Genomic DNA, 20,037 nt, shown 5'->3' with positions numbered 1-20,037 from the left:
TGGGGACGGCTTCTCCATCACGAAAGCTTTGAGCTGGGAGAACAAAGGGCCAAGGAAGACCATGACAGAACACCAGCTATGCCCTCCCTCCAGCCAGCTGGTTGCTCAGCACAGTCCCCTCCAGTTCTGTTGGATGCTTAGGGTCCCCAAGAGGGAGTGCTACCGCAGGTGGCCTGGAGGGTCCCCCCGCCTGGGCGGGGAGGAGGGAAGCTGCCTGTGGCCAGAGCACACTGAGCCTGCGTGCAGCCTGGGGCTGCCCTGGGATGAACCACATTTGGACAATGAGGCCTGTCAGTCGGCCTCCAGGGGGCTTTTCAGTGATCAGGGTCATGGGGTTACCCCATGGTGGGTAGGGGTGGCGATCGGGGCATTTTATGAACCACTGTGACCTTTGGGTGGGTCTCTAACCCCTCTAAGGCTGGGATATCTCATCGGAAAAGGAGAAGGATGTTGCCAGACAGGGTCAGCTTTCTGCTTCGTGTCCAGGCAGGGCCAGCTCAGATACCGTTGACCTTCAGGCTTTTCCTTCTCCAGCCTTGCCGTCATCACACCTCTGTCTTTGAACTGCCACAGCATTTGGTTTGTCTCTCTTAAGGCACATGTAGCTGTAAAGTCATGTAACTGTAAACGCCTAGAGGCAGGAACTGGCCTGACACATCTTTGTATTCCCCCGCCATAGCCGAGGGACATAGTAGGAATTATTCACTCTTGGCTGATTTGAAAGCTGATAATATCAACCCACATTTATTGACGCTCTTTCCACGTGGCAAGCATTTTGCATGGCTGTCTCATGTCCCCTCACAACGCAGCCTCACGGATGTATATGTATAACTGAATCAATTTGCTGGACACCTGAAACGAACACAACATTGTAAATCAACTCTACTCCAATATAAAATAAAAGACGTAAATTGAAAAAACCAAAAAAAAACCCCAAAAACTCCTCAAACCAAAAAACAACATAGCCTCATGGGCAGGCGCTCTGGTTAGTCCCGCTGACGTCTTGGAGAAGTGAGGTAACAACAGCCTGCAGTCACCTGAGCAAGGGGAGTGCTCAGGACTCAGCCCGGGCAGTCTGGCCTGTAGGTCAGCTAGTTCACACTCGTCAGGTCCTTCTAGGACCCACAAAGGGACCATCTTTGGTAGTTTAAGAGCAATGTTTTTCCCCCATAAGGGATTAAGATAATTACCCCAAAGACCAGTGGTTCCCAGCCTTGGCTGCACATGGGAATCACCTGGGGAACTTTCTTTTTTTTTGAATCAATATTTTTTTACTGAAGTATAGTTGATTTACAATGTTGTGTTAATTTCTGCTGTACAGCAAAGTGATTCAGTTATACATATATATGTACATTCTTTTTAAAATATTCTTTTCCATTATGGTTTATTGAATATAGTTCTCTGTGCTATACAGTAGGACCTTGTTGTTTATCCATTCTGTGTATAAAAGCTCACATCTACTAACCCCAGCCTCCCACTCCATCCCTCCTCCAACCCCCTCCCCCTTGGCAACCACCAGTCTGGAGAACTGGGTTTTTGATGACAGCTGGTGAGGCCTGTGGAGAAAAGCCTGCAAGTGGATGTGAATCCCCCTTCATTTATTTACTTACCATGATAAACTATACATAACATAACACCTACCACTGTAACCATTTTTTAAGTGCACAGTTCAGGGACATTAAGTACGTTCACATTGTTGTACAACCATCACCACCATCCATCTCCAGAACTTTCTCATCATCCCAAATAGAAACTCTGAACCTACTAAATGATAACTCCCAATTCTCCTCTCCTCTAGCCCCTGGTAACCACCATTCTACTGTCTGTGTCTATGAATTTCACTGTCTAGGAACCTCAACTGAGTGGAGTCATACAGTATTTGTACCTTTGCGGCTAGCTTATTTCACTGAGCACAGTGTCTTCAGTGTTCATTCAGGTTATGTCAGGTATCAGAATTTCATTCCTTTTTAAGGTAAATAATATTACACTGAATACAGTTTTGTGGGTTTTTTTGCCAAGCCACGAGGCTTGCGGGATATTAGTTCCCTGACAAGGGATTGAACCCCAGGCTCTCAGCAGTGAAAGCACAGAGTCCTAACCACTGGACTGCCAGGGAATTCCCCATTGAAAATTGTTTTTTTAAATTTAATTTAATTAATTTATATATACAGCATGTTCTTATTAGTCATGCATTTTATACACATCAGTGTATACATGTCAATCCCAATCTCCCAATTCATCCCACCACCAGCCCCCCCATTAGCCCCACCAAAGAGCCCGGCTAGGCTCCAGTGTTGGGATGCCTCAGGCCAAACAACCAACAGGGAGGGAACCCAGCCCCACCCATCAGCAGACAAGAGGATTAAAGGTTTACTGAGCTCTGCCCACCAGAGCAACAGCCAGCTCTACCCACCACCAGTCTCTCCCATCAGGAAACTTCCACAAGCCTCTTAGATAGCCTCGTCCACCAGAGGGCAGACAGCAGAAGCAAGAAGAACTACAATCCTGCAGCCTGTGAAACAAAAACCACATTCACAGAAACATAGACAAGATAAAAAGGCAGAGGGCTATGGACCAGATGAAGGAACAAGATAAAACCCCAGAAAAACAACTAAATGAAGTGGAGATAGGCAACCTTCCAGAAAAAGAATTCAGAATAATGATAGTGAAGATGATCCAGGACCTCGGAAATGAATGGAGGCAAAGATCAAGAAGATGCAAGGTACGTTTAACAAAGACCTAGAAGAATTAAAGAACAGACAAACAGAGATGAACAATACAATAAGTGAAATGAAAAGTACACTAGAAGAAATCAATAGCAGAATAACTTAGGCAGAACAGATAAGTGACCTGGAAGACAGACTGGTGGAATTCACTGCTGTGGAAGAGAATAAAGAAAAAAGAATGAAAAGAAATGAAGACAGCCTAAGAGACCTATGGGACAACATTAAATGCAACAATATTTGCATTATAGGGGTCTCAGAAGGAGAAGAGAGAGAGACAGGAGCCAAGAAAATATTTGAAGAGTTTATAGTCAAAAACTTCCCTAACATGGGAAAGGAAATAGCCACCCAAGTCTAGGAAGCGCAGAGAGTCCCATACAGGATAAACCCAAGGAGAAACATGCTGAGTCACATAGTAATCAAACTGGCAAAAATTACAGATAAAGAAAAATTATTGAAAGCAGCAAGGGAAAAACGACAAATAACATACAAGGGAACTCCTATAAAGTTAACGGCTGATTTCTCAGCAGAAACTCTACAAGCCAGAAGGGAGTAGCATGACATATTTAAAGTGATGAAAGGGAAGAACCTACAACCAAGATTACTCTACCCGGCAAGGATCTCATTCAGATTTGATGGAGAAATCAAAAGCTTTACAGACAAGCAAAAGCTAAGAGAATTCAGCACCACCAAACCAGCTTTACAACAAATGCTGAAGGAACTTCTCTAAGTGGGAAACACAAGAGAAGAAAAGGACCTACAAAAACAAACCCATAACAATTAAGAAAATGGTCATAGGAACATACATATAGATAATTACTTAAACATGAATGGATTAAACGCTCCAACCAAAAGACACAGTTTCGCTGAATGGATACAAAAACAAGACCCATCTATATGCTGTCTACAAGAGACCCACTTCAGACCTAGGGACACATACAGATTGAAAGTGAGGGGATGGAAAAAGATATTCCATGCAAATGGAAATCAAAAGAAAGCTGCAGCAGCAATACTCATATCAGATAAAATAGACTTTAAAATAAAGAATGGTACAAGAGACAAGGAAGGACACTACATAATGATCAAGGGATCAATCCAAGAAGAAGATATAACAATTGTAAATCTATATGCACTGAACATAGGAGCACCTCAATACATAAAGCAACTGCTAACAGCTCTAAAATAGGAAATCGACAGTAACACAATAATAGTGGGGGACTTTAACACCTCACTTACACCAATGCACAGATCATCCAAACAGAAAATTAATATGGAAACACAAGCTTTAAATGACACAATAGACCAGATAGATTTAATTGATATTTATAAGACATTCCATCCAAAAACAGCAGATTATACTTTCTTCTCAAGTGTGCACAGAACATTCTCCAGGATAAATCACATCTTGAGTCACAAATCAAGCCTCAGTAAATTTAAGAAAATTGAAATCATATCAAGCCTCTTTTCTGACCACACGCTATGAGATTAGCAATCAATTACAGGGGAAAAAACCGTAAAAAACACAAACACGTAGAGGCTAAACAATACATTCTAAATAACCAAGAGATCACTGAAGAAATCAAAGAGGAAAGCAAAAAATACCTAGAGACAAATGACAATGAAAACACGATGATCCAAAACCTATGGGATGCAGTTCTAAGCAGTTCTAAGAGGGAAGTTTATAGCAATACAAAGTTACCTCAAGAAACAAGAAAAATCTCAAATAAACAATCTAACCTTACACCTAAAGGAACTAGAGAAAGAAGAACAAACAAAACCTAAAGTTAGCAGAAGGAAAGAAATCATAAAGAACAGAACAGAAATAAATGAAATAGAAACAAAGAAAACAATAGCAAAGATCAATAAAACTAAAATCTGGTTCTTTGAGAAGATAAACAAAATTGATAAATCATTAGCCAGACTCATCAAGAAAAAGAGGGAGAGGACTTAAATCAATAAAATTAGAAATGAAAAAGGAGAAGTTACAACACACAATGCAGAAATACAAAGCATCCTAAGAGACTACTACAAGCAACTGTATGCCAATAAAATGGACAACCTGGAAGAAATGGACAAATTCTTAGAAAGGTATAAGCTTCCAAGACTGAACCAGGAAGAAATAGAAAATATGAAGAGACCAATCACAAGTAATGAAATTGAAACAGTGATTTAAAATCTTCCAGCAAACAAAAGTCCAGGACCAGATGGCTTCACAGGTGAGTTCTCTCAAACATTTAGAGAACTGCTACCACCCATCCTTCTCAACCTCTTCCAAAACATTGCAGAGGAAGGAACACTCCCAAACTCATTCTACGAGGCCACCATCATCCTGATACCAAAACCAGACAAAGATACTACAAAAAAAGAAAATTACAGACCAATATCACTGATGAATATAGATGCAAAAATCCTCAACAAAATACTAGCAAACAGAATCCAAAAACACATTAAAAGGATCATACACCATGATCAAGTGGGATTTATCCCAGGGATGCAAGGATTCTTCAATATACACAAATCAATCAATGTGATACACCATATTAACAAACTGAAGAATAAAAACCAGATGATCATCTCAATAGATGCAGAAAAAGCGTTTGACAAAATTCAACACCCATTTATGATAAAAACTCTCCAGAAAGTGGGCATAGAGGGAACCTACCTCAACATTATAAAGGCCATATATGACAAACCCACAGCAAACATCATTCTCAATGGTGAAAAACTGAAAGCATTTCCTCTAAGATCAGGAACAAGACAAGGATGTCCACTCTTGCCACTATTATTCAACATAGTTTTGGAAGTCCTAGCCATGGCAATCAGAGAAGAAAAAGAAATCAAAGGAATCCAAATTGGAAAAGAAGAAGTAAAACTGTCACTGTTTGCAGATGACATGATACTATACATAGAAAATCCTAAAGATGCCCCCAGAAAACTACTAGAGCTAATCAATGATTTTGGTAAAGTTGCAGGATACAAAATTAATGCACAGAAATCTCTGGCATTCCTATACACTACTGATGAAAAATCTGAAAGAGAAATTAAGGAAACACTCCCACTTACCACTGCAACAAAAAGAATACAATACCTAGGAATAAACCTACGAGGGAGACAAAAGACCCGTATGCAGAAAACTATAAGACACTGATGAAAGAAATTAAAGATGATACCAACAGATGGAGAGATATACCATGTTCTTTGGTTGGAAGAATCAACATTGTGAAAATGACTATACTACCCAAAGCAATCTACAGATTCAATGCAATCCTTATTAAATTACCAATGGCATTTTTTACAGAACTACAACAAAAAATCTTAAAATTTGTATGGAGACACAAAAGACCCCGAATAGCAAAGCAGTCTTGAGGGGAAAAAACGGAGCTGGAGGAATCAGACTCCCTGACTTCAGACTATACTACAAAGCTACAGTAATCAAGACAATATGGTACTGGCACAAAAACAGAAATATAGATCAATGGAACAGGATAGAAAGCCCAGAGATAAACCCACGCACCTATGGTCAACTAATCTATGACAAAGGAGGCAAGGATATACAATGGAGAAAAGACAGTCTCTTCAATAAGTGGTGCTGGGAAAACCGGACAGCTACATGTAAAAGAATGAAATTAGAACACTCCCTAACACCATACACAAAAATAAACTCAAAATGGATTAGAGACCTAAATGTAAGATCGGACACTATAAAACTCTTAGAGGAAAACATAGGAAGAACACCCTTTGACATAAATCACAGCACGATCTTTTTTGATCCATCTCCTAGAGTAATGGAAATAAAAACAAAAATAAACAAATGGGACCTAATGAAACTTAAAACCTTTTGCAAAACAAAGGAAACTGCAAACAAGACATAAAGACAACCCTCAGAATGGGAGAAAGCATTTGCAAACGAATCAACGAACATAGGATTAATCTCCAAAATATATAAACAGCTCATGCAGCTCAATATTAAAAAAACAAACAACCCAATCCAAAAATGGGCAGAAAACCTAAACAGACATTTCTTCAAAGAAGACATACAGATGGCCAAGAAGCACATGAAAAGCTGCTCAACATCACTAATTATTAGAGAAATGCAAATCAAAATAACAATGAGGTATCACCTCACACCAATTAGAATGGGCATTATCTGAAAATCTACAAACAACGAATGCTGGAGAGGGTGTAGAGAAAAGGGAACCCTCTTGCACTGTTGGTGGGAATGTAAATTGATACAGCCACTATGGAGAACAGTATCGAGGTTCCTTAAAAAGCTAAAAATAGAATTACCATATGACCCAGCAATCCCACTACTGGGTGGGAAAACCAGAGAAAACCATAATTCAAAAAGACACATGCACCCCAATGTTCATTGCAGCACTATTTACAATAGCCAGGTCATGGAAGCAACCTAAATGCCCATCGACAGACGAATGGATAAAGAAGTTGTGGTACATATATACAATGGAATATTACTCAGCCATAAAAATGAACCAAACTGAGTCGTTTGTAGAGACGTTGATGAATCTAGAGAGTGTCATACAGAGTGAAGTTAAGTCAGAAAGAGGAAAACAAATATCATTTATTAACGCATATATGTGGAACCTAGAAAAATGGTACAGATGAACCAGTTTGCAGGGCAGAAATTGAGACACATATGTAGAGAACAAACGTATGGGCACCAAGAGGGGAAAGCGGCAGTAGGGGGGTGGTGGTGGTGTGATGAATTAGGAGATTGGGATTGACATATATACCCTAATATGTGTAAAATGGATAACTAATAAGAACCTGCTGTATAAAAAAATAAATAAAATTAAATTAAAAAATTTAAAAAAACAAATGTGTATAGTATATTTCCATCTTGTTTGCAAATATAAGTATGTCTACATGGATATATAGAAGGAGAAAGAAATTGAAGGAGTGAGAGTACGTTTGGAAGGATAAATAGTAAATCTTCATAGGGTTGGTTCTCAGTGTTGAGGTTAAGGATTATTTTGATTTGCTTTTTCATTTATCTGCATTTTCTAAATTTTTCTACAATGAGCATGGTTACTATGTAATGTGCCATTAAAACTAAAAACTGATAAACTTGTAAACCAATGTTAATAGCAGCATTATTCACAATAGCAAAAGATGGAAGCAACTCAAATGTCTAACCACAGATGAATGGAAAACAAAATGTGGTATATCCATACAATGGAATACTATTCAGCCTGAAAAAGGAGTGAAATTCTGACACATGCTGCAACAGGGGTCATCCTTGAAGACATTATGCTAAATGAAATAGGCCAGACACGAAAGGACAAATATTGTATGATTCCACTGATACAAGGTACCTAGAGTCATCAAAAACGTAGACACAGAAAACAGAATGGTGGTTGCCAGAGGCTGGGGGAGAAGGCGATGGGGAGTTATTGTTTAATGGGTATAAAGGTTTCCGTTGAAATGACGGAAAAGTTTTGGAGATAGATGGAGGTGATGGTTGTACAACAATGTGAATACTTAATTCCACGAAATTGTGTACTTAAAATGGTTAAAATGGGAGATTTCACGTTTGTGTATATTTCACCCATAAATAAATAATAAAATGATAAAACAAAAGGAGGGGGCTCTTCTAGGTGCTTCCCAATGGCCCTTCCAGGTCTAACTCCACAACTCGCTCCACTTCTGACCTTGGTGTCGGTCTTAGGAGAGGATGAAGAGGAGCAGCCAGCTCACATCCTCTGGCACCTGGTTGGTGGCAGGCAGGATTCCCCGAAGCCCACTCTCGTTATCAGAGAGACAGGGCCTTGGGTCCCTCCAGGAAGCCGTGGCTCTGGCTGCCTAGTGAAGAGACCTGGGAGCTGGCGCAGAAGTGAGGAACGCTGTTTTCACAAGGCTAATTAACCCAATGTGTTTTCCTTGCATGCGTCTGTGTTTTCACGTTAGGCTTTTCGGCAAAGAGGATATTAAAGCTGATTAGACTCACAGCTTTGGACAGAGCTCTGAGTAACCGATAAGTTATCTCTTACGGAAGCATACTAGTTAGCACTGCTATCCTTTACCCGAAGTCGCACGTCTCTGCAGCCCACCAGACACCAAGCCTCCAGAGTCAGAAGATTTGCAGAGTCCACTGGAGACATAATTCTAGAAACATTTCTTCCTGCCTCAGAAAGACATAATAAGGCTCAAGTCAAGCTAACTCCACACTGCGCTCCATCACAAGCCCTTTTCCTCAGTCAGACCAGATTGCTTACTACCCTCATCTATGCCTGGCTTCCCCTTCCCTGCCTGATCTCATTGTAGGAGACCCTTCCTGGGGGCCTTCCCAGCCCGCCTGAAACGGTGTCTTCAACCCTGAACAATACATCCAAGGGTGGGCCACTATAGCCATGTTTCTAAGTGGCCCTGCTTTTCTCGGCCACAGCTGATTGGCCTTGGGGTAGACGTTGACCCAGAAAAAGCCATTCCAGAGGCAAGGCTGAGTCAGATTCTCTCTCCAGGGAATCTGAAATAGAAACATGGAAAAAATGGTTCAGTTAGCTTCAGAGTTCTTTTGGTGTAAGCCAACAGAATCTAGCCCTGGCTCATTTAAGAGAGATTTAGCAATAATAATAATTCCATTTGACGCAGCAATGAGAGGAATTGGGACCGATTCAGACCTAGAGCAGCTCCAGTGGCTCCGGTCATCGTGTCTCTCTTTTCTTAAGTTCAGATTTGCAGGAGAAACTGGCCAGCTCAGCTTGGGTCAGAGGTCTACTATGGGGACAATCAGTGGGGCAGAGGCAAGATCACAGGGGCAGAAAAAGTTATGGGAGGCTCACCTCTGAGTTTTAAGGGTCTTCCTAGAGAAGGGGGCACTTTGTGGGCCAGATAATCCCTTGAGAGGTATGTATGGAGGCAGCCATGATGGAGATGGAGAGCAGGAAGGGTGTCTGCCGACAGAGAGAGGAATGACCCCGGTGTAGGGAGAGAAGCAAATGCAGGAGAGGAGGTGGAGGTGGGGATGGGGAAGATGAGGAAGAAGGTGTCCCTCACATATGAAGTTCTGGGGTGTTGCTCCAACCCACATCTTTAAGCCCCAGTCTCTGTGGCCACCATCTCAGTGACTCAACTCTTTTTGTTTTTAATTTTTTATTTTATATTGGAGTATAGTTGATTTACAATGTTGTGTTAGTTTCAGGTGTACAGCAAAGTGATTTAGTTAAACATATTCATATATCTATTCTTTTGCAGATTTATTTCCTATATAGGTTATTACAGAACAACTCTTGATAAAACCATTCTGTACCTGTTATTTGATCACTTCCCTCTTGAGAAGACTTAGCTGCCTGTGAGTCTGGAGGCATTTGAGAGTCCTGGGCAGAGAGAAGGATTTGCTCTTATCTGACCACAACCATTTGCCTGGCTGTGCAGGCGAGGGCTGTTATGCTGAAACTTGATTCTAAAGATGACTGTATCCGTGCCTGCCTGCCACTGCCCCTCAGCTTCATCAACCTCCCGGAAACTGAACAGGAAGAACTCTCTGTGCCCCCATCGAGATGAGTGAGGCTTGGCACTTCTGCTGGGAGCTGTCGACTTTCCATTCCAAGTCTTACGAGCCAGATCGATGTTCCTCCGGGGAGCAAGGTCCTGAGAGCTCCAAATACTAAGTACACAGCTGCTGCCTCTGGGATGAAAGGACAAAGCTGTTCCATGTACTTCTCAGCATTTCTTATTATCGTGCCAGTTTCTGGCTTACAGGGCATGCCACTCAAATTCTTTGCCAGCCGCTTGCCACTGTGACACCTTTGAAAGAATGGTGCCCAGGAGTAATCTAACAGGGAGCACCTCAGGGCAGTGGGCCCTCTGTGTTTGGGGCACAGAATGAAGGTTGGACGTGGGCCACACCTTGGGAGGGACAGTCACATAGAGGAGGGGAGAGGGTGTGATGTATGACGAGTACACGTCAGGGAATGTGTAACTGGCTTGGAAGGTAGATTCAGTGAGTCTAGGGAAACTCCCAGGTGTGAGTGTTTGCTTAAAAGCCTAAGGCTGTGTCTTGAAGGCAGGGACAGCTGCGGCTTGGTGGACGAGATGAAGTTCACATGCAGGTAATAGACGTGGAGAAGATTCAGGTATGGACGACAGTGGGCCCTAGGAGTCCTGCACAGAGTACACTGGGACAGGTGAGGGCTGGTTTCCAGGAAGCTGTCAAGAGGGTCATTTTGAGGAAACACAGCTTAGAGCAAGGATTCAGAGCTGGGGATGGAGAGACAAGGTGAAATTCACATGATGCAACTGACCATTCGCAGAAAGAAAGATAGGCAGTTGGCCAACGTCAGTCACCGGGTTCCCTGCTGTGTCAGGGCCAGCGGGCTCTCCAGGCCCCTCACTGAGTATTAATTCGCTTCAGGACATCAGTGAGAGGTCCACGCCTGAGTTGGGGGTAGAGCCAGGGTCTGGGTGAGGTTTAGGAGTAATCTACAGAAGGTGAAGCTCAGGGAGGTACAGAAGAGAGGAAGGAATGGGAGAGCTGGGGTTCTAAGCCAGTGTCAGGATGCTGATGTTCAGGCATCCCTCCTTTGGAAATTGTCTTCTCTGTCCACTTGGTAACAGTGATGGACCCCCAGCAGCCATTTTTGTACCTAATGACCCTGCTCACTGGCCCCACCGACTGTCTCAGAAGTGGGCAACTCCAACCTGGGCTGGAAGAAGTCCTTCCATGGTCGTTTGGGTTGGAAACTAAGGGATTCCAGCCTTCATCTGGGTCACTTCCTTGAATAGTTTATGTCAACACTAGGGAGTATGGGCAGTGTTTTCTACAGGCGGCTGCACAGCGAAGAAAGTTACTTTGCAGAGAGAGGGAGAGAAAAAGGAGCAAGTACGCAGATAAGGGCAGAGCAGGAGGAGAGAAGCAGAGCCACTTTCCTTTCTTGTTCTGAACTATTTCTGAGGCTTGGGACACCTGTGGCCTTGGTTCCCCTGAGATCCCTCTAGAATATCCTGCATTCATTTTTTCTTGCACCAAATAACATTTATAAAGCAAAAATTACAGAAGGTACAAAGATCAACAGAAATATTTAAAATAATGGGGCTCAGCTCATGGTAGCTCAACTAGACAGAATACATTTTTTCTTCATTTTAAAAATCTTTTTTGGACTTAAACTTCTTTTTTTAATTTGAAGTATAGTTAATTTACAATGCTGTGTTAATTTCAGGTGTATAGCAAAGTGAATCAGATATATGTATATATGTATATTCTTTTTCAGGTTCTTTTCCCTTATAGGTTATTACAAAATATTGAGTATAGTTTCCTGTGCTATATAGTAGGTCCTTGTTGGTTATCTATTTTATATGCAGTAGTTTGTATATGTTAATCCCAAACTCCTAACTTATCCCTCCCCCACTCCTTTCCCTTTTGGTAACCATAAGTTTGTTTTCTATGTCTGGGTCTATTTCTGTTTTGTACATAAGTTCATTTGTATATATTTTTTTAGATTCCACACATAAATGATATCATATGACATTTGTGTTTCTCTGTCTGGCTTACTTCACTTAGTATGATAATCTCTAGGTCCACCCATGTTGCTGCAAATGGCATTATTTCACTCTTTTTTATGGCTGAGTAGTATTCCATTATATACAATGGAATACTACTGTATACATTTACCACATCTTTATCCATTCATCTATTGATGGATATTTAGGTTGCTTCCATTTCTTGGCTATTGTAAATAGTGCTGCAATGAACATAGGGGTGCATGTACCTTTTCGAAATATATAACTGGAGAAAACTAGAATATCCCGCATTCTTAACAGGGGTGATATTGCCCTTAAGGAGGCAAAATTAGTTCTTGGGGGGCAAAAAAGCCTTTGATATTACAATGATTTGTGGCCCTCCAAAGCCCATAGTACATAAACAGATACAGAATATATCTGCAGTACTAAAATTTTATGGGGTTAGGGAACCTGATTTCCACACAGAGATCTCTGAAACGGTTCCTGAGAGTGGATGATTTAATAAAAAAAAAAAAAGGTCGAGAAACAGGGCTCTAAACTTTGGAATGAATCCCCCCTGCCACCTCTTTGTTACTCAAGCCGGCTCTTGGGACTTTGAGTCACAGTAGCATTAACTGAACCAGCCATCCTTGGTGCAGTCCCTCTGGAGGGCTGGGGGGAAGAGGAGCTGTGGGGAACAGGCTAGCTGAGGGATCCCGAGAGCATGGAGACCCCTTAGGCTGACCAGCATCAGACTAGGGCCGGGACCAGGGCAGGACGCTCACAGGGCCGCTGGCATAGGAGGAGTGAAGCCGTGGATTTGGCCGAGTTGTTCATGAGCAGCAGTTGTCAGAGCAGTTCCAGCAAAAGAGGGACGTGGCCTCTCATGCCCTCCTGTTCTCACGGTCACTCCCGACTCAGCTTTGCCTGCTTGTGTCACATGATCATGCTGCAAGGTCACTTTGAGTCCTGGCTGGAGCTAGGCAGTGCTGGCTTGGAAGCCCCTGGGGCACAAAGTAGAGACGCCACCCAGCCCAGCCTAGGCCAGATGGGCCCATGAGGACCCCAGACGTCATTCAGGTAGGTGTTGGCACCACGACCTGTTTTGTATTTTTTAAACAGCTGTATTGAGGTATCATTAACATATCGTACGTTTCACCTATTTAAAGTATGCAGTTTGATGGTTTTTAGTATATTCACAGAGTTGTGCAATCATCACCATGGTTTTAGAACATTTTTAGAAAATTTTAGAACATTTTTATCACCTAAAAAAGAAACCCTGTACCATTTAGCTATCACCTCTTATCCCCTCATCCCCTTCCCAGCCCCAGGCAACCACTAATCTGCTTTCTTTTCTTTTTTTTTTTTTAAAGATTTTTTTTGATGTGGACCATTTTTAAAGTCTTTATTGAATTTGTTACAATATTGCTTCTGTTTTATGTCTTTGGTTTTTTTGGCCATGAGGCATGTGGAATCTTAGCTCCCTGACCAGGGATCGAACCCATACCCCCTGCATTGGAAGGCAAAGTCTTAGCCACTGGACCGCCAGGGAAGTCCTGTAATCTGCTTTCTATCTCTATAGATTTCTCTATTCTGGACTTTCAGGCAAATGGAATCATATAATATGTGGTATTTTGTGTCTGGCTTCTTTCGCTCAGCACAATGTTTTCAAGGTTTATCCAAGTTATAATAGGTATCAGTACTTCACTCCTTTTTATGGCTGAATAATATTCCATTATATGGATATACCACATTTTTTAATCCATTCATCACTTGATGGACATTTGGGTTGATTCTACTTTTTGCCTATTATGAATAATGCTGCTATAAACACATTCATATACAGGTTTTTATGTGGACGTATGTTTAATTTCACTTGAGTATATACCTGGAAGTGAAATTGCTTAGTCAAATGGTAACCTATGTTTGTTTGAGAAATTTACAGACTGTTTTTCAAAGTGGCTGCACCATCTTTCACTCCCAGCAGCAGTTTATGAGAGCTCCAATTTCTTCATATCCTCGCCCACACTTGTTATTACCTGAATTTTTGATTCTAGCCCTCTTAGTGGGTATGAGGTGCTATCTCCCTATGGTTTTGAACCAGTGCCCAGTTTTGCAGGTGGGAGATGGTGGCAGGAAGAACTGAGCAAACCAAAGTACTTGGAAGTGGGCGGGCAGTGACTGTGACATATTCCCAAGTGACCAGTCTGCTGTGGGCAGGACCCAAGCCACGGGCAGAGGAGATAGGAAATTGAGTCACTTCTCCAGTAGAGATGGAAGGGATCTGGGGCACCAGTGAGGTGGGCTAGAGATCAGGCCAGACTTTAGAATCAGCAGAGAATCAGACCTGCTTAGGGAAACTGAGGCAGAAGCTCTGTCGAGTGGATAGCAAACAGCATATAGATCACCCCTCCCTACTCCTGCTCACATGGTAGACATCATTAATCGATTGCATCATTCTTTCCTGCTAAGCCCAGAAATAACCTCAACACATCATTCGAGTCTGCCACTCCCAGTGGATACGGGTTGGCATAAGATACTTGTATCTTATCTAGGGTACTTGCTATCCGTAGACTAGGCCCACCCAGGGAATAGGGAGGGGGAGGTCATGACTCAGGAAGCATTCAGGCTTGGGGCTGGAGTCTGAGGGAGCAGGGCTATTGCTGGAGCCCACTGTGGATGGGGTAAGTGGCCAGTGGACTCCCTGCCCTGGTCAGTAGAGCTGAGCAGGGGTGGGGGACAAGCAGAGGTTGAAACAGACTGCCCTCTCCAATGCCTAAGGATGAACAGGAGGCAGCTGGTCATATGATAATCAGAGGGCATGATGGTCCTACCAGGAAGCACTGCTGGTCTCATGGGGCCATCGGACCTAGGGAGAGAGCTCGGTATATAGGAGGCTAGTGGGTGTGTCACTGGGCAGTAAGGGGCACCAGTCAGGACAGGAGCTCAGTAGACCCCAGGGCCAGACATCTCCGGCAATGCAGAGCCAGAGAAGACAGACAGACTAGGGCAAGCGCAGGTGTCTGGAGTGTGGTTCCTGGGTTCAGTGGTGGGCCAGGCAGTTCAGGCACAGAGTTCAAATGTCAGCTGAGCTGGTTTGTAAAGGGCAAGTGCCAGAAGTAAGTCTGGATGAGGCCAGGAAATCAGAGAATGGGAAATGGGAGAAGAGGGGCTGCTGCAGGCTGCTGACGAACAGAAAGAGGGGCGCCCACAGCAGCACCAGGCGAGGAGGCTGGAGGGTCCTGCCAGCCTCACTCGGGAGTAAGGGGGTATCAGGGATGGTGAGCAATGAGGAGCGCTGGGCTGGGGAGGGACAGTGCACAAGGGATGTACGAGCAATGCCTGAGAGAGAAACCCAGCTAGTTTAGGGGAGAGAAAGTTCCAGCAGAGAGAAGAAAGTTTCACAAACACAAAATGTCAATAGCTATCAAATCACAAGCAGAGGCTGACCATTTCGCCAGTCTCTTAATTCACAAAGCAAATTTCTGACCAGAAAAGGTCAGGTATGAGGCATATTATATGCTCAGAGCTGGCATCCTTGGAACAACGGATGAGGAGCTGGAATCTCCAGGTCTTTGAGTTGAAAGGGCCATTGGAGAAAGGATTTGGGGAGCAGCTACTGTATTTTCAGTATCATTTTTTTCCCCTTTGGGTGATCCTATGTTGCACACAAGAGTGTATTTGATTGATTTTCCACAAATCCTTTAATAGGACTCACTGGACCCAAGCACAATAAGGATTTTGCTTGCTATATTGCAGTCTTTCTTATCTGAAAAATAATGTTTCAAGAAGCAAAACTAGAATCTGGAATTTATGCCTTTATTTATTCATCTATCCAGCAAACATTAACTGAATTACCAGCCAGGAATCTTCAAGGAGACCCTGCCCTCCAGTAAATAGCAATTTTTTCTGCACTCAAGTTCTGAACTAACTGAAAAATAGGACAAACAATAAGGCAGATGGAGACCAAAATATCACAGTTAGTACTGATTGGTTGAAAGATGTAGCTAGGGGTAAGAGCAAATGGGCTTGTTAACTGAATCTTCAAATTAGATAAATTGACCCAGTTATGGAAGTGCTGGGTACCCCAGGCCTCCTCCCCACAAGGCCAGGGCTGGTGCCAGTATTGGTGAGCAGCCCGGGTCCCAAGAGGAAAAAGGAAGGAGCTGAGTCAACGTCAATATGCCCAGTTTATTCTTTTCAAAACCTCTAATCGGATAAAGTCACATCTCCTGCCCAGGGTGAAGCCAGTTAGGGGAGAGAGGACAGTGGCAGGAGTTCACACCTCCACATGGGAGATACCTACATGAATAGGTAAAAATTGTTTCCCCCTAGGCATTCCAGGGGATGGAAATAACATTAAAAATGGTTAGCACTAACTGAATAATTAACATATGCTAGGCATTATTCCAAGCTCTTTTATGTCTATTACTTAATTTAGTCTTTAAAACAATCTCATAGAAATGCAAATCAAAACTACAATGAGGCACCGCCTCACGCTGGTCAGAATGGCCATCATTAAAAAGTCTACAAATAGGGGGCTTCCCTGGTGGCGCAGTGGTTGAGAGTCTGCCTGCCAATGCAGGGGACACGGGTTCGAGCCCTGGTCTGGGAAGATCCCACATGCCGCGGAGCAACTGGGCCCGTGAGCCACAATTACTGAGCCTGCGCGTCTGGAGTCTGTGCTCCGCAACAAGAGAGGCCGCGATAGTGAGAGCCCCGCGCACCACGATGAAGAGTGGCCCCCGCTTGCCACAACTGGAGAAAGCCCTCGCACAGAAACGAAGACCCAACACAGCCATAAATAAAATAAATAAATCAAATCAAAAAAAAAAAAAAGTCTACAAATAACAAACGCTAGAGAGGGTGTGGAGCAAAGGAAACCCTCCTACACTGTTGGAGGGAATATAAATTGGTGCAGCCACTATGGAAAACAGTATGGAGGTTCCTCAAAAAACTAAAAATAGAGTTGCCATATGATCCAGCAATCCCACTCCTGGGCATATATCAGGACTGGCAAAATTATAACTCAAAAAGATACATGCACCCCTATGTTCATAGTAGCACTATTCACAATAGCCAAGACATGGAAGCAACCTAAATATCCACCCACAGATGAATGGATAAAGAAGATGTGCTATATATATACAATGGAATATTACTCAGCCATAAAAAAAAGGAAATAATGCCATTTGCAGCAACATGGATAGACCAGGAGATCATCATACTAAGTAAAGTCAGTCAGACAGAGAAAGACAAATACCATGTTATCACTTATGTGGGGAATCTAAAATATGACACAAATGAACTTATCTATGAAACAGAAACAGACTCACAGACAAAGAGAACAGATTTGTGGTTGCCAAGAGGGAAGGGTTATGGGGGAGGGTGGATTGGAAGTTTGGGAGTAGCAGATGCAAACTATTATACATATGTATAACTGAATCACTTTGCCGTACACCAGAAACTAACACAACATTGTAAATCAAATATACATTAATAAAATACAGTTTTAAAAAACCTCATAGGGTACACACTTTCATTGTCCCCATTTTACAGGTGAGCCACTGAGGTGCAGAAGGGGTAAGGAACCCACCCAAGGCTACACAGCTTGAAGGAGTTAGAAGTGTGATTTCATTGTAGGCAGCCTGACAGCAAAGGCCGCACTCAACCTCTAATACTGAAGACACAGGTCTTGCCTCAAGATGGTGGGGAGATAATGCTGGTTCCTAAAGAGCTGTAACATCAGCTGGAGGGTGAGAAGTGCAGATAAAGGGCTACACATACTCAGAGAAGGAAGAGATGCTATCGCCGTAGTGGTCCAGGAGGTGCTTATAATCCAAGGATAATAGGTTCTAAGCAAAGCCTGTTGAAATGGGGCATTAACTAGTAACTAGTGTGAACAGTTTGGGACTTTGTCTTGAGGGAAATCAAATTAAAAATTATGAAAAAATAAAATTATCTTTGCTGTAACACAATTTAAGTTATAATTACAACTTTTCACTAAATTTTAGGATGTATGAAAACTGAATCCAGGGTTGATTATAGAATTTTTTGCATCATTATCAGACAAAACTGTATGACAGCATAAGACAACCTTCTTCACTTCTCTTTCCACTTTCCTGGACTAATCAAAAAGGTGGTCTTTTCTCCCAAAATGTTTGAGGGCTTTATTAATTTTCCAAAGGCCTGTCCTAATTGTTTGGTGTTCAGATCATTGTTTCCTAAGGCCCGTTCGAAGGTATCACCCTCTTTGATATTCTCTTCTTCAGTTGTACGTGTCAATGACTTAGCACAAAATTAGACACTTCTCCAACATCACTTTCATTGACTTCATGAAATTCACATCTTTCCCAAGAGTCCTCATTTAACTTTGCCATCAATTTGAATTGTGTGTGCATTATAGTGTGGATGTTTACAACAGGTCTCTTCGGGGAAAGGCTGAAGGACAAAGCCTGGGCCAAGCAAGTCCTTGTAGTTAATCAAGGTCAAACAGGGTTACTTTTACTAGGGGTCAGTTCCTTAGTCACTATCTGCAAGAGAAGACACCTTGTATTTCCCCAAGCAACAAGGACTTGTGGGACACAGATATGAACACAGATATGAACACGGATCCCCTATATATGGAAAGGGCTTAAAGAGGAGATGGCATTCGTGCTGCATTTTAGGGAGCAAAGGAATTGGACACGCAGAGACCAGGGAACAGGGCCTTTGAACTGGCATCAGCAGAGGCAGAGATGGTTCATACAACCTGTGTATCAGGAACAGGAAGTAGATCTGAAGGTGAATGTATGAGAATGATGAAGATGATGTTGGGAAAGCTAGGTCTGGAGCCAGATCATGGAGGACTTAGAAGAATGGACTTTATTTTATAGGCAATGGGGAGCCACTGATAGCTTTAGATCCTGAGCTCAGAATGGAGTTTGGCACATACTAGAAGTTTTAAAAAAATGTTGAAAAAAGCTGATATTAGGGATGATGGTTGTTGAATGACAGCACACACCAGTATAACAAAACCTGGATGTCAAAATTACCGATGTACTAGCCCTAGCTAACTAGGGCTTGCTTACTTAAATGTTTGATAGAAACAAAAGACAAGGGACTTCCCTGGTGGTCCAGTGGTAAAGAATCCGCCTTCCAATGCAGGGCACGTGGGTTTGATCCCTGGTAGGGGAACTAAGATCCCACATGCCGTGGGGCTACTGAGCCCGCGCGCCACAAGCTACAGAGCCCACGTGCTCTGGAGCCCGCGTGCCACAACTAGAGAGAGAAAACCCACACGCCACAACTAGAGAGAAGCCTGCGCACCACAACAAAGAGCCTGCGTGCCACAACTAAGACCTGACGCAGCCAAAAATAAAATAAATAAATAAATTTAAAAAATTTGAGAAACAAACGAGAAAAACAAAAGACGATCCCCTTCGGGGTTTCTCGTGATGGGATTTTAGTTTCATACTGGAAATTGTTCTTTTTAGAAGGGACTTTGGTACTTGACTTGCAGATAGAGGAGCTATTTTTAATCTAAGACTTAAATTGAATTCAGCCACTGTACATCCCAACGTGTTTTTGAAACTGTTACTATAGAGCGTGAACTTTTGACCTCTCTGGTTATATGGAAGATGAAAACAGTGCAGGAGACTTGCTTCCAGATCTAACTGAAACCATCTGTGTTCCAAATTCTAGTTCTTACTGATCTTTTGGGAACAGCACCCAAGTAGAAGCTCCATGTTTGGTTGAGCCTGTGCCTGCCTGCGTGTGCCCACAGATGCCCATGATCTCGTGCCCATAGGTACGTTGAAGAATCAAGCGCAAAGTACTGAGTAGAGTTCCCTGTGCTCTACAGTAGGTCCTTATTAGT

The 20,037-nt window shown here is 42.7% G+C and overlaps 1 long non-coding RNA gene across 1 annotated transcript in view; it reads left to right on the top strand.

The window, feature by feature from the left end:
- LOC309627845 overlaps positions 1-20,037 on the top strand; it is a 56,888-nt gene that overhangs the window by 27,167 nt on the left and 9,684 nt on the right. Inside the window, exons 3-4 of the long non-coding RNA XR_014243988.1 lie at positions 9,936-13,259; positions 19,863-19,968. This is a non-coding gene — a long non-coding RNA (uncharacterized lncRNA). The remainder of the gene's footprint in view (positions 1-9,935; positions 13,260-19,862; positions 19,969-20,037) is intronic.

The sequence above is a fragment of the Balaenoptera borealis genome (genome assembly GCF_965194805.1).
Source record: "Balaenoptera borealis genome assembly, chromosome: 1".
In the NCBI taxonomy this organism is placed as follows: domain Eukaryota; kingdom Metazoa; phylum Chordata; class Mammalia; order Artiodactyla; family Balaenopteridae; genus Balaenoptera; species Balaenoptera borealis.
The sequence above is the reverse complement of the archived record's forward strand: the minus strand, read 5'-3'. Positions and strand labels throughout refer to the sequence as shown.